The 6,552-nt window shown below is 46.7% G+C and overlaps 1 non-coding gene across 1 annotated transcript; it reads left to right on the top strand.

The window, feature by feature from the left end:
- Nucleotides 1–5,543: 5,543 nt before the first annotated feature.
- Nucleotides 5,544–5,615, top strand: trnaw-cca (transfer RNA tryptophan (anticodon CCA)). Its single transcript has one exon. It is a non-coding gene; the product is annotated as a tRNA-Trp (tRNA).
- The last annotated feature ends 937 nt before the right edge of the window (nt 5,616–6,552 follow it).

The following is a 6,552-nucleotide window of genomic DNA, read 5'->3' as shown; positions in this document are numbered from 1 at the left end:
GGAAATATACTGCCCCCACCCAGAACTAATGCAGAAATCCCTCTGCTGCGCTCGGGGTGGCCACCCACAGCCTGGATACACTAACGGGAGAACAGCAGCGGCAGGTCGGGGCCATAAAAGGAACGGCGAGCGGCCCTGGGAGCAGCTTGGAGGTCCCGGGAGACTATTCCAGGGATCAGCGTGAGCTGGTGCAGGAGGGCGGCGGCAGCGAAGAGTGACATCATCAAGGTCCAGGTCAGTGATTGGAGCGTGGGCAGATACAGCAGGAGCGGCGAGATCGGGGAGAAGGAGCGGCGAGAGACTGTAGAGGGATGTTATCAGGGCCCAGGGGAGGCATGAGTTCAGGGTCAGGGGCCCAGGGGCAGCACGGGCCAGCCCACACTGCGATATGTGTGCACACTGGGTCCGTGCAGCAGAGCTGGTCTCCAGTCGTCTTATTTAACCCTTGCCACTGGACCAAGACCTCGCTCTGTCAAGCCCGTGTGATGGCTGGGGTGCAACGGCCATCACACGTTAAAAAAATCCACGCACAGGCATCTTCCACCCTTCAACATACATTTCAGGACCTGGAATATTGAAACACCTGTGAACTCATCCTTTTTTGGCGAGGAAGCAAGTCATCCTCTCTTCGAGGGACTGCCTAAGATGATGATGAACTGGATTTGCTGCAGTCCGCGGGCAGCAGGTGATGAAAGCGGGCGTGAGAGGGTGAGTGACAGGTGGGCACTGCTTCTGATGCTGTCTGACCCACGGTGGGAGCGGCCGGGGATTTTAAAGCCCTTTCATTGCACCAATGCAGGGTAAATGAAACTGTGTTTCAGGAACCTTCATGTTTCCAAACATGGACAATTTGCACTGTAGACCTCGTGGTGCAACGGTGGTGTGTCTGACTCCCGATCAGAAGGCTGTGTATCCAAATCATGTCGGGATCATTGTTCTTCAAAAGTTGCAAACTTCTTTGCTGTTTGGCTATAACCTGACACTTGCTCCAATGTTTGTCTCACTGTTTCCCTGTTGTCAGGCACAGATATGCCAGATGCCCTCATTTACTTCATGTAACAAGACACAAAAGTTCAAAATTTAAATGAACTTACAGTCTGGATGGCCGAGCCGTCGAAGGTGCTGCGTTCAGTTTGCAGTCTGCTCTTAAAGCGCGGTTTCAAATCCCTTTTCTTATTTTTAGTCATTAAGCAAAACTCATTTGCTTGGCACCACGACCAGCTCCTTAAAAGTGGGATTCGGCAGTTCACCTGCTCGCTTAACATTTCCGTCTGACCGGGTGCTGAAAGTGGAGATGTTTCCGCAGTGTAGCGGTTAACACGTTCGCCTCACACGCGAAAGCTCACCGGGTGGGAATATTTTCTGGAACTTTCTCCTCATGCATGCTCAGGGCGAGATTGTTCTCCTGTGAAAGGTCATATGATCATAAACATGTAAGGATTAAGAGCTGGAGTAGGCCATTCGGCTCCTCGAGCCTGGTCCACCATTCAAGAAGATCCTGGCAGTTATTCGACATCAAGTTTAAACATCTGGGGCGGAGCCAACAGGCGCCTGGCTGCAATCAGTGACAAAAACGTTTGCTTTAGCAGAAGCACAGCGAGCTCAGTTGATACAGTGTGAGATTTTTAATCTCAGGTTCTCGGGTTTGAACACCAAGTTTGTTGATTACTTTTTAACTACATTTTATGTTGCTTTCACGGGAATACATCGTTAATTAACCGATGATCTTCTTTTGCACAAATAAAGAAATTCTAACTGAAGGAGATTCCATAATTGGATAATTTACCTATGCTCTGCAAGTTAACTCTTAAACCATAAACCATTTTACACACTGCTTTCGGGGTCTGGTTCAAAATGTTCATTGCTGGTAACATCAACAGGAGACTGGGGAAACAGTGAGACTGACTTTAGAGCAAGGGTCTGGTTATTGTGAAACACCAAAGCAAATATACATTCTGGAAGAATAACATCGAAAGGAAATGAGACCCGACACCCAGAAAGAAGTGTTAAGACAGAAGATGAAATGCTGCATCCCTTTCTGCAAAAAATTCCTTTCACAAACATTTCTCTGACCGAAGCTGCACAAAACAAAAATGTTCGTTTCAAAGTCATTAAACTCCCGAATTTCCGCTTCACCGGAATCTCCTGAATCAGATGCCTCTAGTTTTGCCGACTCAATCCATGTCCCTTTGCAATGTTCTGCTTCCAACCTCACTGTGAAATGCGCCACTAACTTATAGAATCATGGAATGGTTACAGCACGGAAGGCCATTCGGCCCGTCGAGCCCGTGCCGACTCTCAGCGAGTCCCACTCCCCCGCCCTGTCCCCGTCGCCCTGCAATTGTTTTTCCTTCAGACACTGATCCAACTCCCGTTTGAAAGATAAGATTGAGTCTGCCTCCACCACCCTTTCAAGCCGTGCATTCCAGATCCTAACCACTTGCTGCTAAATGGTCATCTCCTGTTCCTCTGTGTAAAGTCTGGGAAACACGAGATCAATTCCTGCCACACTCACAGACTTCCTAAATATAGCACCGTCTTTCTATTCTCATAAAACCAGCTCCTAAAGTGTAGGCCAGCTGTGTAGGTGAAAGCTCTGGTTATGTTCCTAACATCACTTCAATTGCAGTGTTTCCTTAGTGTAGTGGTTGCCACATTTTTTTCACCCGTGAATGATCTTTGGTTCGAAACTGGGCGGAAACATTTTGAAAACCCGTTTAATTAAATATTAGAACAAATGGATTTATTCATATTAAGGTTTCAATATTAACAAAACACAATGTCCCACAGCCTTGTTAAATTTTCTGATATCTATGTTCAGTTCTGTATACACTCAAACTCGACACTTGAACTGAATGCTCATATAAGTATTGGAGTGGGAACTCACTGGATAACAGCACAGCTGGCAATGTTTGCAGAATATATTCGTGACACCAAAGCACACAATGACAACCTGGAACTGTGCGGCACAGTATCCTCGGGGAAAACAGTTGAAGTCCCTGAGATGGGCTTAAACCACCAACTTTTTGGTTAACAACCGAGCACGCTAACCCATTGCGCCACAGAGACTGACACAAGTGTATACTGCAAGACATCCCAAACCAGGGCGTCCGTCAGTTAAAGCTTCAGATTGCTCCGACCAGTTGGAACTTGTCCAGTCTCAGTTGCACCTTTCCCAAATAAAGGGTGGGACATTCATTGTGGATGCGTGGAAGCAATCTGATCCCGCACACTGCAGACACTTCCATGTCACCGCCAACCAGCTCTCCCACAACCGGTGTGATCCACCTTCCAGCCTTCCGGTGCCTTGTCTGTGACAAAGTATTCTGATTGTCCCGAAGCCTTATTAGGTATTAATTCCTTTTCAGCTCCTGACTGCGGATATTCCTGTGATTAAACGGGAACTAAATGCTTGCAGGGACAGTTGGATTCACCATTTCTTTGCTTGGTGAAATTTCAAAGATTGAAAGTGACGCATATCAACCCCAAACCTCGTCACCTGCTCGCTAACCGCTACACGCTGCTCCCGTGAGATGGAAGCCCAGTTGCTGTTTCAAGCTTGAATGCAGGTACAAGCAGAACTCATTCAAAGAAAGTCCAAGTCCCTGAGGCACCTGATTTTTTGCACCAAACTCCTTTGTGAAGAGTTGAGATTCGTGTGGGGTGATTTGGGCACATCTTTCCCCACACTACAACACTTCAAACATAACTCAAGGGCTGTAAAGCGCTTTGGGGCGTCATGAGTTCCTGAAAGGCACTGCAGAAATGCAAGTCTTCCTTTGCAAAATTTCTATGCAATTTCAAAACTCGCCGGCAAAATAATGGACTCATCCAGGATTGGAAGCCAGGACTTCTCACAAATTTCATTTAACTTCGACTCATCTGAAGTCACACCTTTAGATCAATGAACCAACTGCTTGACAATCAGAATGGTAATGTATAGCCATTATAAAAGCAAGTTTTTGTGTGTGGCTACTCTTGATTAGAGAAGCACGTGAGACCGAATCAGTGACTTTGCTTTTTCGACCTGTCTTCTGAATCACCGCACGGTCCCACTCCGACAGTCAATGAGCTGTTGGGACGTTAGTGTATCCAGGCTGTGGGTGGCCACCCCGAGCGCAGCAGAGAGGTTTCTGCATTAGTTCTGGGTGGGGACAGTATTTCCCCTTCTCTCTTCCTCTTGTCTGTATCCCTGTGCTTTTATTTCTCTATTTATTCCCCCTATCTCATTTTCTAGTGTTTAAAAGGGAATAAAAGATGAAATGGGTGTCACTGTGGAACAATTTCTCTCGCTCAAAGTTAGATTCACGACCGTTGTGCCATGAGGTCTAGACAGCTTGCCGTTGACATACAGGTTCATATATAAATATATATTTTTATATTGATACAAATTATCGAAGCTGTTCCCTGGTTGAGTGGTTAAGATCCCGAGCATTAACCCTTTCCATTCTCAATCAGTTCATCGCAGAAACATAATTGAGGTGTGTGAGAGGATTAATGATTGCTGTAATCGCCGTTAATAACCCCACTACTATCTGTTACAGAATGAGCTTACACACTCTCCCGCTTCTCCTGCCCTTTGCCGGACACATGTCCCGGGTTTAATTTTACAAACTGGGCGAGTTCGCTGATCGCTGGGAGACGGTAGGAGCCTCTGTGGCCCCACTGTGAGGATCTGGAAGTGAACACGTGACATTTCTGTAAAGGGCAGCGGAGGAGAAGGATTGAGAACTTTCAGTGTGGGACAGAAGTTGTTTCAGGTGAGCCAACACATTCCTGATCCTCCTCTCTTCTTAGGTAATCCCCGGAGTCGAGGATGACTTGCTTCCACATTAAAAATCATTGGTGATCAGCACAGAGGGAGCTCACTGGTCAGCTCCCCTCTGTTGTGCTAGTTGTGCAGAGGTTTCCGTAGTGTCGCGGTTATCACGTTTGCTTTACACATGCAAGGTCACCGGTTCGATGCTGGGCGAGAACATCGTGTTGAAATTTCCTATAGGGGAACAATCGGAGGCGAGTCTTGTCTCCTGGCAAATGCTAACTGACCTGCTGAGATTTCCAGCATTTGCTATTTATTCTCCTTGCAAAAGGGCTCTCTTATTCCTTAATTGCTCTTTATTTCACCAATAAAAAGATAATTTTTCGCGAGAGAAAATGGATCCACCAGGGAACTTGGCGTGTCGGAATAACCGGTGCTGTTAAATTTGACAAAAGTTGCCCCAGATTCCTGGTGTCGCCAGCGATGAGGATTTTGAACCAGACTCCTAAAATGGGATATGGTTGAACAGTTAACATGCAAAGCACAGAACAAATGATTGAAATATCGACTGTCCCTCAGTCAGCATTTCTTTCATTGTACAAAAGAAGATGACGGGTTAATTAATGATGCTTTCCCATGAAAACAACACAAAAGTGAAACAAAAAACATACGGTGACTGGCAGGTGAGCGCTTCTTCTGATACCTGGTGGGAATGGGCAGGGATTTTAAAGCCCCTTGTATTGCGGAATCTTCATATAGACGAATATCTCAAGTTCCCTGTGCAGGCCTTGTGGCGCAACGGTAGCGCGTTTGACTCCAGATCAGAAGCTTGTGTGTTCAAATCACGTCGAGGTCACTGCTCCTTTGGGTAATCCTGGAATTATTATTTTCTTTGCTGTTTGGCAACAACCAGACCCTTGCTCCAAGGTCTGTCTCACTGTTTCCCCGGTGTCAGTCAGAGAAACACCTGTTGCCCTCATTTATTTCTTGTGACAAGACACAAAAGTTCAAAATCAACCTGCAGGTGGCCATACACAGCACTGGATAGTCAGGACAGCCGAGCGGTCTAAGCTGTTGTGTTCAGTCTGCTCTGAAAGTTTGGGTATGAATCCCACTTCTAGCACCTTTTATTTTTAGTCATTAAGCAAAACTCATTTGCTTGGCACAACGATCAGCTCCTAAAAAGTGGGATTCTGCAGTTCACCTGCTCGCTCAGCATCTCCGTCTGACCTGGTGCTGAAGGTGGAGATGTTTCCGCAGTGCGGCCGTTCACACGTTCACCTTACTGTCATATATCTCACACTACTCTGCAGTTCTAAGTCGTTTTGAACATCTCTTTCAGCCAGGTGTGGGTACCTTCAAAGGGGCTAAAGTTAAAATCTACATCACACAGGATGGCAGACCAGTCCATCACAAGGCTAGCGCTGTGCCTTATGTGATGAGGGAAAAGATTGAACACGAACTGGACCTGCGGGAAGGCATTATCTCATCCGTGGAATTTAGCGACTGGTCAAGTCCCATCCTCCCCGTCATGAAGCCTGATGGATCCGTACAAATCTGTGGGGATTACAAGTCTACCATAACAGAGTCTCCCTACAGGACCAATACCCGCTGCCCAGAGCAGAGGACCTATTTGCCACGTTGGCTGGAGGAAAACTTTTCTCGAAACTAGATCTTACATCTGCGTATATGACGCAAGAACTGACCGAAGAGTCTCAGCTACTCACCACCATCAACACACATCGAGGCCTTTTTATGTACAATCAATGCCCATTCGGCATCAGGTCGGCAGC

Source organism: Pristiophorus japonicus, unplaced genomic scaffold (assembly GCF_044704955.1).
Source record: "Pristiophorus japonicus isolate sPriJap1 unplaced genomic scaffold, sPriJap1.hap1 HAP1_SCAFFOLD_163, whole genome shotgun sequence".
Taxonomy (NCBI): Eukaryota; Metazoa; Chordata; class Chondrichthyes; family Pristiophoridae; genus Pristiophorus; species Pristiophorus japonicus.
This window is presented reverse-complemented; position numbering and strand designations above follow the sequence as displayed.